This window comes from Lygodium microphyllum, chromosome 18 (genome assembly GCF_053477565.2).
Source record: "Lygodium microphyllum isolate KBCC chromosome 18, Lygodium_microphyllum_v1.1.10, whole genome shotgun sequence".
In the NCBI taxonomy this organism is placed as follows: domain Eukaryota; kingdom Viridiplantae; phylum Streptophyta; class Polypodiopsida; order Schizaeales; family Lygodiaceae; genus Lygodium; species Lygodium microphyllum.
In genome coordinates, this window is record NC_141152.1 from 53773598 (window position 1) to 53785099 (window position 11502).

Below are 11502 nucleotides of genomic sequence, written 5' to 3' on the forward strand. Positions count from 1 at the left end.
ATTAATTTGAACCATTGTCACCTACCACAAGGGAGCATGATAAGACATTTCACCCTACATATTGGAGTAGATGTTGCAACACCCTATGAGGAAGATATTGAGATGACTACACTCAATGTTTTGCTTATGACAGACTCCACTTCTATTAATAGGGCGAGATCTCATCATAGTTTTCAAGAATTTTTAATATCTCCATGCTTTCTTTGTAGTAGGTAGTGCTCAAGAAAAACTTTTTTCTAGACTAGTAAAAATAAAGGAAAGTTATCAAAGCAAAATGTTTTGATGCTCAAAACCTATATGAAATGCTCCTTTTGCAACTAGAATGTGCAAAAAATATGCTAGAATTTTCAAGAGTATATTAACAAAATTGCAACTAATATTTTAGAATCCAATTTGTACAAATACACTAAAATGTTACTTTTTTGTTAGCACTAGTAGGTTTCTTTAATTTCTTCCACTTTTAATCCTACTCTAATTGTACTCTATGATGAGATATCACTCTAATCATACTTTATCATTAGGTCTCATAGGCCATCTTAGCCTTTTGGAGATCTCTCTCTCTCTCTCTCTCTCTCTCTCTCTCTCTCTCTCTCTCTCTCTCTCTCTCTCTCTCTCTCTCTCTCTCTCTCTCTCATGCATGTGCACACATACTTAACATCTATAGTTTCAACATTTTCATGGATATTGGGCTCCATATGTGTCCTTCAATATTTTGATGGATATTAGGCTCTAATATCTCCAACATTTTTCTGGATACTCCTTTATAGTCTATTGATGTATAGTACCTCTACTATATACGTCTATGTGTGCTTTCATTGTAATGGATGGGTTAAATCTCACCTAGAGAAACCTTGTGCGTGTGTGTGCGTGTGCGTGCGTGCGCGTGCGCGTGCGCGTGCGCGTGCGCGTGCGCGTGCGCGTGCGCGTGCGCGTGCGCGTGCGCGTGCGCGTGCGCGTGCGCGTGCGCATGCGCGTGCGCGTGTGCGTGTGTGTGTGTGTGTGGGTGTGTGTGTGTGTGTGTGTGTGTGTGTGTGTGTGTGTGTGTGTGTGTGTGTGTGTTGAACACACACACACACATCAAGAGAATGTATAGACAAATAAGTATTGGTATATACCCATGACGACATAAACTTTAGATTTAAGGATTCATGTATTTTGTTTTTACTTGTTTAACAATCCTACTAGGATTATTATGACTCCTTTTCTATAATACTTCATGTAGGTAAGTCCTTGTGATTACATCACCTTTTTAATATTTTGGTCAACTACCTACTATTTATTACCATAGGCTGCGATATTAGCATGACATGTAAGCACTCCATGTTTGAAATTTGACTTATGTTATGGAGTTTAGACTTTGTTTTGTATTTACAAGTGTGACTTAAAGGGTCATGGTCTGAAATTTGAATACAAGTTCTCAATGGAAGTTCATAAGTTGTCTCTAAGTTCTAGAATGATTGTTTATGTAATATTTAGGGTCTAGTAAGTCAAACTATAATCATGAGTATACAGTTATATATTTGACAAATGTGTGGCAAAAAATTGTGAGAATATATTTATACACTTGTCCATTTGAAAATGTATGGGAAAAAACTATGAGAACAATATATACACATTATAGTGGTAGTAAGATTTACATCTAGAGAGATACTTTCTAGTTTACTTTTGTATGTACCATGGGGGTCAGCAGATCCTCTTGCCATAGTAAGAGCTAATACATTAAAAAAACTTTGGTTAACCTACTTTAGGTGATTGATGTCGAGGATGTGCTAATGATTCTATAGCTAGACTACACCCACATAGTGTTGAGATATCGAGCTCCACTCGTGATACGCCAGGGTGACCGTTGTATATTTATGTCACCGACTTGTCAGTTGCAGACGCGGTTGGTACACCACCCATGAATAATAGCTACATGAGAGCTATCCTTATCTACTCTAGTTCGTGGCTCAGTTAGTATGCCACCTTAGTTAGTTGAGTTTGGTTTGAGACCCATATATAGGGTTCTTCTATTTCTTTGTACTTGAGTTCTTTTGGCTTACACAACTAAGAAGAGGAAAATTGTTTTCAGCCTCCACCCTTGTGTGTCTTCCCCCATTGTGCAAGCAAGAAAGCTTCAAGCGAGACTCCTTCCTTCTCTCCCACAATCTTGACATGGTATCAGAGCCTTGTTCGTGGTAAGGAGCTCAAGAAAGCAAGCCAAGCTCGCGGTGGTCTGGTAAGAGGAGCAGTGTTGCTTTCATTTCCTGTTTTGGGAGCAGATCTCTGCAGGTAGCACAGCCGGAAATTGCAGGAGTGCTTTGTCTCAGGTTGAGACGCCCTTCGCGGTGAAGCAAGAGGGCAGTATATGCTGCGGGACGAGGGATTTAGCCCTCGGCGACCTTGTTTTTTTGATTTGAGGCCATTTCGGGGCCTGTTTTGCAGACGAAAGTTTTCTGCACGCACTCAAGAAAAGGCTCAGTTTTATGCTGTGCGACCACTGTTCTACAGGTCGGTGAAAAGTTACTGTAGAAATTGCATCGTATGCTTGTGCGCAGAGACATTGGGAGTTTCAGAATCATCCTTGGTTCCTGTTTATGCAAAATCGTCACTAGGAAGTGACTGTGTGGTCAAATACCACTTTCGCCAGTTTTGCAGATTTGCCCTTGTGAGGGTGAAGCTGTGTTTTTTGCAGTGACAGAATTTCTTGCAGTATTCTGTAATGGCGTCTGATTCTCTTTCACAGATTGTCACTGAAAAGCTTGACAAGAACAACTTCCAGGCATGGAAGTTTAGAATGACGAATTTCCTTATGGGAAAAGGATATTGGGAATTTGTTGCAGGAAATGAAGAAGAACCAGTTCTTCCTGATGTTCCCAATCAACAACAAATGCAGGCATTTAAAACATGGCATGAGAGAGCCAGGAAAGTTATGTATTGGCTGTCTATCAGTATTTCAGACTCTATGATTGTGCATATTCAGGATGCAAGTACGCCAAAGGAGGCATGGGATACTTTGTCAAAAATGTATAGCACAAATACGCAAGCCAGGAAAATGCAGCTCAAGCAAGAGTTGCATAATGTGCAAAGAGAAAGTATGAGCATCAACGACTACCACATGAAGGTGAAGAAGATTGCAGATGCACTTGCTTCCATTGGGTCGCCAGTGGAAGATGATGATTTAGTTTCCGTGACCTTGAATGGTCTAGGAAAGGATTATGCACAGTTTCGGACATCCATTTCAGTTCGTGAAAGATTTCCTGATTTTGAGGAGTTGATTGCTCTTCTAATTTCTGAGGAACAGAGAAATGGTGGTGCATCTTCTTCAGGAGGAACTTCAAAAGAAGCTGTCTTCTACTCAAATGCTGGAAGAGGTAGAGGCAGAGGTAGAGGAGGCCGATTTGGAGGCCGTGGCAGAAATCAGAATATGCAGCAAACTCAAGAAAACCAGTCCTATGGAGGAGGACGTGGTAACTCTAGAGGCAGGGGGAGCCAAAGAGGTCGTGGTGGATGGCAAAGAGGCCAAAATGCAAACAGTAATGTTGAATGCTACTACTGTGGTAAAATGGGTCATATGGCTAAAGACTGCTATAAAAAGCAGAATGACATCATGAATGGAAAACTGCAACAAGGGAATTATGCATCTTCTAGTAGACAGGGTGATGACAGAAATGAGCATTTGTTCATGGTGCAGCACATGAACAATTCTATGACAAGTGCAGAAGAAAGCAATGATGTATGGTATGTTGACTCAGGTGCATCAAACCACATGACAGGTCATGCAGAATGGATGGAGGATGCAAGGAAAATGGAAAAACCAGGATTTGTGGAGACTGGTGATGATACTGCACATCCTATTGTGCAGATTGGAAAAATTCCCTTGTCTATGCAGGGTGGGAAAAAGAAATACCTGTCCGATGTATTTCATGTCCCGAATATCACCAAGAATCTGGTTTCAGTTGGTCAAATGGTTGAACAGGGCTTGCAGGTCAGATTTAATCCTCATGGATGCTTTGTTGAGGATATGAAAAATAAAGGTCGCTTGATAGCAAAAGGAAAGAAGAAGGGCAGAATGTTTACATTGGATGCAGACATGTCTGAATTGAGTGCAGCAATGTTTGCACATGGGACCGGTGTAGTTGCAGATATTGATATCTGGCATAAACGCATTGGTCATGTTAATGTACAGCGACTTAAATCAATGCAGGCCCAAAATATTGTTGCAGGATTGCCCAAATTCAAGGTTGCAGAAATGCATAAGGTATGTGAAGCCTGTCAGTTTGGAAAACAGGCAAGGAAACCATTTCCTAGACATGTTCAAGAGAGTGAGAAGCCATTGGAATTAATTCACTCTGATGTGTGGACAACTAAAGCTGCATCTCTTGGAGGCTGTCATTATTTTGTCAGTTTTATTGATGACTATAGCAGAAAAGTTTGGGTGTATTTTATGAAAAAGAAAAGTGAAGTTTTTGGGCATTTCAAAACTCTTAAAGCTATGGTTGAAAAAGAAACAGGCTTGCAGATAAAATGCCTAAGGTCAGATGGAGGGGGAGAGTACCTCTCAAATGAGTTTGCAAAGTTCTTGCAGGAGCATGGCATAAAGCAGCAATATTCATGCAGTTATACCCCACAACAAAATGGAATTGCAGAAAGGAAAAACAGGCATATTGGAGAGGTATCTCGTGCCATGCTCAATGAAAAAGACTTGCCAGATTTTTATTGGGCTGAAGCAGTTGCTACAGCAGTCTACATAATGAACAGGAGTCCCACTGCAGCAATACATGGAATGACTCCAGAGGAGAGGTATACTGGTAGGAAACCAGATATTTCTCATTTGAAAATTTTTGGTTGCATTGCCTATGTACATGTGCCAGATGAGCTGAGATCCAAGTTGGATCCAAAAGCTGAGAAGTGCATCTTTATTGGTTACTCTCTGCAGCAAAAAGGGTATAGATGCTATAACCCTTCTACTCGTAAGTTTACAGTGAGCAGAGATGTTGTTTTTGATGAGATGAGTAGCTGGTATAAACCAGTAAATGTGATTGATGATGAAGATGCACAAAATGGTAATGCTACACAGAATTCACAGCAGCAGTCACAAAATATTAGTGGACCTGGAGCGTCCTCTAGCAGTGGTTCACATTCTTCGCCATGGACAGGCAGATTGAGATCAGGAGAATCTTCTCAAAGCAATGCAGATAGTGGTATGCAGGTATCACGAAAAGGAAAAGAGAAGGTTGATCAGCCCATGATTGATGTGAATGCAGGTCACTCTTATGTGGATGGTGAATCCAGTGGCTCAGAACAGAGCATTGATGATGAGTTGGGTATTCCTTCTATTGTTACACCTGGAGTAAGGAAGACCAGGGATGTTTTGAGAGCACCTGGGAGTGAACCTACTTTGCGCAGGTCTACAAGAGCTAGGTATCCTGTGGATAGGCTGAAATATGATGGATTTACAGCCATTCACTATGCATATATGGTCAAAGTGATACAGGAACCAGAACCCACATCTTTTGAGCAAGCCATGGGAAAAGAAAAATGGGAGAAAGCCATGGATGAAGAAATGGATGCCTTGGAAGCAAATGCTACATGGGAGTTAGTACCTTTGCCTAAAGGTAAGAATGCAATTGGCTGTAAGTGGGTTTATAAGGTGAAGCACAATGCTGATGGTTCTGTGAACAGATACAAGGCAAGATTAGTAGTCAAGGGGTATGCACAAACATATGGCATTGACTATGAAGAAACATTTAGTCCGGTTGCAAGGATGGCAACCGTAAGAGCAGTCATTGCTATGGCTGCATCAAAGGGATGGTCTTTACATCAGATGGATGTAAAGAACGCCTTCTTGCATGGTGATTTGCAAGAAGAGGTCTATATGGAGCAGCCACCAGGTTATGTGCATGCTGTTCATCCTGAGTTTGTTTGCAGGTTGAAGAAAGCCTTGTATGGCTTGAAGCAAGCACCTAGAGCATGGTCTGACAAGATAGGGCAGTATCTTGTCACTATTGGCTTTCAGATTTCCAAGGCAGATTTCTCACTTTATGTGAGAAAAACAGAGAAAGGTATTATGCTACTTGTCATTTATGTTGATGATTTGATTATGACAGGTGACAGTGATGAAGATATCCTTCATGTGAAAATGCTATTGAAGCAGAAGTTTGAGATGAAGGATTTGGGAGAGCTGCGTTATTTCTTGGGCATTGAGGTGATTAGATCACCAAGTGGGATACAGCTCTTGCAGAGGCAGTATGGATTGGACATGCTGTCCAAATATGGGATGACAGGCTGTAAGCCTATTTCAGTTCCTTTGGAGCAAAATGTGAAGCTGAGCACAGATGCAGGTGAGCTTCTAGAAGACCCTACTATGTACAGACGCATAGTAGGAAGTTTGATTTATATGACTATTACCAGGCCAGATTTGAGCTATGCTGTTGGATTGGTAAGTCAGTTTATGCAGGCTCCAAGGAAACCACATTTGGATGCGGCTAGACGCATACTTAGGTATGTGAAGTCCACATTGCAGTATGGACTATTTTATGAGACTGGGGTTCAGATACAGTTGCATGGATACACTGATGCTGATTGGGCTGGTAGTATTTCTGATAGACGATCTACCAGTGGATATGTATTCTCTTTTGGGAGTGCTGCAGTCACTTGGAGCAGCAAGAAACAGCCTACAGTTGCCTTGTCGAGCACAGAGGCTGAGTACAGGGGTGCAGCAATGGCTGCATGTGAGGTAGCTTGGTTGCATAAGCTACTTTATGATATGCATCAGTCTACAGATGGGCCAGTTGTCATTTATTGTGACAACATGAGTAGTATACACTTGGCAAATAACCCAGTCTATCATGCTAGAACAAAGCACATTGAGGTGCATTATCACTATGTGCGAGAGAGGGTTTTACTAGGTCTTATTGATCTAGTTTATGTCAGCACAGAGGATCAGGTAGCTGACATATTCACGAAGGCATTGGGCGCAGAGAAGCTGCGCAAGTTCAGAGACCTGCTTGGTGTGCAGGAATTGGGATTGAGCTCGAGGGGGAGTGTTGAGATATCGAGCTCCACTCGTGATACGCCAGGGTGACCGTTGTATATTTATGTCACCGACTTGTCAGTTGCAGACGCGGTTGGTACACCACCCATGAATAATAGCTACATGAGAGCTATCCTTATCTACTCTAGTTCGTGGCTCAGTTAGTATGCCACCTTAGTTAGTTGAGTTTGGTTTGAGACCCATATATAGGGTTCTTCTATTTCTTTGTACTTGAGTTCTTTTGGCTTACACAACTAAGAAGAGGAAAATTGTTTTCAGCCTCCACCCTTGTGTGTCTTCCCCCATTGTGCAAGCAAGAAAGCTTCAAGCGAGACTCCTTCCTTCTCTCCCACAATCTTGACACATAGTCCACTCAGTCCACTCTTGGTTATGGCACATTCATTGTGCCACCTCATCTATCCTTAGCAGATTTACACTTAGTAACCACATGTACATATGTTCTAGTACTTTCATATTAGTCTTCTATCATGTTGTGGGCTAAGTTCTTTTCGATGTAAGAAGAAGAAAGAAGAAAAAGAAGATTTCAACCCTACTTCTCAGTGTGCTCAAGCCTCCATTGCGTGGATGTGCTTTTCTTTGCTTCACCTATCTCTCCTCTTGTTTGTTTATATAGTATCAAAGTAGTCCCACGGTTTCATAAATCTCAATCAAAGGATGAGGTGATTGCAACGAAGCAATAAAGCAAGCAAGCAACATGTAAGAATCTCTTCCATCTTGTTCAATTTGCCCTGGAATATGGCCGCAAGAGGCTCCTAAGGTTGGCAAGGCTATAGTCTCTAACTGCAATGAAAATCGGTGCACAGAAAGAGCAACATGTATATTACAATTATGCCCTCTAGTGCTACCTTGTAGTGATTTTTGCCATCTGAGTTCATTTTGGCCTCTATTTTGGCCTTGCAAGTTGGTCGGAAGCAAATTCTAGGTTACTGCGGATTTGTTTTGTGTTACCATTTATGAGTGCTAAGGTTACAGATTTTGGATATGTAAGGTTTTAGGTGTTTATTGGGTTATGGACACAAAGGGCATGTGCATAAAGATTGCATGTGCATAAAGATTGTAGATTACAATTATTATTATGAAGTCAATGAAAAGGGTTACATGTTTTGGTTGTATTGCTCCTAATATTTGCTTGGTTTTGCAAATTGCGGGTTTTGCAAGGTTGCTTGTCTTCTCAAAATATTTAACAATTTTAACCAGATTGCCAATGAGAAGATAAGAATAATTATCATGCGTGGAAGTTTAGGATGACAAATTTTTTCAAGGAAATGCATTTAAAATTACATTGAAGGAGACATTATAGTAGCACCTAAAGTCCTTAGTGAAATGCTACAATAGAACAAATAAAGGCTTAGAAGGATTAGGAGCAAACACAAAGTAAGGTGATGTATTGGCTATCTATGAGTGTTATAGATAGTATGATGGGCTATTTGAAGGAATTCAAAATCCCCACTATTGCTTTAAATAATTTGGTAAGGTTGTTTGAGGTAAACACAAAAGCTAGAAAGTTTTAGCTCAAGTCAGAGCTAAATTAAGTTAAAAGAGGGAATATGTCCATTAATGAATATTAAATATCAAGTGTATTGTGAAAGCTCTTAGATCTATTAATGTAGGGGTTGACAATGATGATGTCATATGACCATATTTAGATGGACTTAGAGATGAATATAAGAGATTTAGGTTATTTATGAACACTAGGGATGATATATTGAACTTTGCAAATTTGATTTCTATGCTAATACATGAGGAGAAGAACCTTGGCATAGATTCCTCTTCTTCTCAAAGTAAGAGTAAGTGAATGTGTATTTTACTTTACTAGCAGAGGTGGAGAGCATGGCCTCGATGCCAGCATGGTGGTTGTGGTCAAATTTATGGTGTACAACAAAATAGGAAAGGATAGTCCCAAGAAAGTTGAATTTTGGTGATAGTAGGAAATGTTGGCATTGTGGCAAGAAAGGCCACATTTCCAATATCTACTTTTAAAAAAAGGTTGAAATTAGAAATTGAAAAATGTAGCAAGGTAATTATACTTCCACTAGCGAAAATAATCATAATAGAAGTAAGAAACTCTTTGTCATGCAACATTTTATAAATACTATGACTACTAATGGTCCATCTAAGAATGATGTAGGATATATAGACTTAAGTACTGCTAACCACATGACTTCTCATTGGGAGTGGTTTAGAGAGATGCACATTCTAGAGCCTCTAGGCTATGTGGAGATAAGGGATGATACATCCCGCCCCATTACTCATGTTGTATATTTGTTGGAGTATGCAAGATGGTAAAACAAAGCACTTGATTCTAATGTGTTTCATGTGCTAAACATAAGTAAGAGCTTGGTTTTGGTTGACCGAACATGGCATACAAGTTTGGTTTACATCTGATGATGCTATGTAGAAGACCCTAGAAATGATTGCAAATTGATTATAAAAGGCAAGCATACTAATATAGTTTTAACTCTTGATATAGATCTTCTTGAAATGGATGTTGCTATACTTGTACAAGGTTTCGGTGTGTTGTGGCTAACATTGAAATTCAACATAAGTGAATTAGTCATGTAGATATGTAGCATTTAAAAACCATGTAGTAAAAAAATTTTGTGGATAGTTTTTCAAAGTTGATAGGATACATAGAGTATGTGTAGTATGCCAATTTAGAAAGCAAACAAGGCATACATTTTCGCATGAAAAGCATGTATACAATTTGAGTTTATACATTCTATTGTGTGGGGTCTTATAAAGACTACAACTATTAGTGGTTGCATGTATTATATCTTTTTCATTAATTATCATACTTGAAAAGTATGGACTTATTTTATGTGTGATATATTCACTCACTTTTACCTTAAAGCTTTGATTGAGAAGGATACAAAGTTGAATATTAAATACCTAAGGTTGGAAGGAGGCAAGAGTACTTCTCCAATGATTTTTCTACTTTTTTTGGTTAAAAATGGTATTCAAAGGTAGTTTGCATGTGGGTATACTTTGCAGCAAAATGGAGCTGTTGGGTAAAAAAACATGTATATTGCAAAGGTGGCTCAAGCATTGATGCTTGAAAAGAGACTTGCCTCATTACTATTGGGTTGAAGCAATTGTGCTATTGTATGTAAGGTAAATATGTCATCTATGGCTACTGTGTTAACAATCGTGTGTTGGGGGGGCTTGCTTGAGCTACTGCGCCAAGCACACACTGTATACACAAGAGGAAGCTCGCTCAAGAACACAAGAACACAAGAAGAGAGAGAGAGGCCAAAACTTTTTCTTGATGGTTTCTTATTCTTCTTTTTCACACACAATATAATGTACACAAAGTATAGATAATATAAAATATAAAAAAAGTGGCCTACTAAGTCAGACAATGCATAATTGACTACACTAGTCGACTGGCGCTATATCTATACCAATTGTAGGCAGGTGTAACAAACTAAATACAATAAGTGATAAGTCAATGGCCATGTGAGTATCATAATGACCATCGACATGCTAAGTGTAGACGTGCGGACCCATCTAGCCAAGTGGTCCATCATCAATATCTGCATGTGTTGAGCTTGCCATCTCAACACTCCCCCTCAAGCTCAACTCTATATCTACAACTCTAACTAAGCTTCGAAACTTTCGAGCTTCTTTGCACCCAATGCCTTTGTGAAAATGTCAACTATTTGATCCTCTGTGCTCGATATATACTAAGTCAATCTCTCCTGCAAGTACTTTCTCTCTCACAAAGTGGCAATGCACCTCAATGTGTTTTGTCCTAGCATGGAACACTGGGTTCCTAGCTAGCTGTGTGCTGCTCATGTTGTCACAATGAATGACAAATAGACCATCTCCATGCACATCCAAATCACCTAATAACTTTTGTAGTCATACCATCTCACATGATGCCATAGCAACACCTCTATACTCAGTCTCTGTACTCGATAAAGCAACTTTAGGTTGCTTTTTGCGCCTCCATGTAATTGCTGCACTACCAAGGAAAACATGAATCCATTGGTAGATCTTTTGTCTGGCATGCTACCAGTCCAATCTACATCTGTGTATCCAAACACCTATACATCCTTACCTACCTCATTAAAAAAGTCCATAATGTAAAGTGGACTTCACATACCTCAATATGCATCCAAATGAGGCTTTCTAGGCATTTTCATAAACTAATTGACAAGGCCAATAGCATAGCTCAAGTCTAGCCTTGTGATAGTCATATAAATTAGACTCCCTACTATCCTCCTGAACATATTAGGTCTTCTATCTCATCCCTAATGACAACACTCAACTTCACATTTTGCTCCAATGGTACTGAAAGAGGATTACATGCTATCATACCATACTTGGATAACATATCCAAGCCATACTGCCTTTGGGATAGCCATATACCATCATCACGTTTGATCACCTCAATACCAAGAAAGTATGTCGGCTCACCAAATCCTTCATCTCAAACTTCTTCTTCAAGAAGTCCTTAAGTTCAA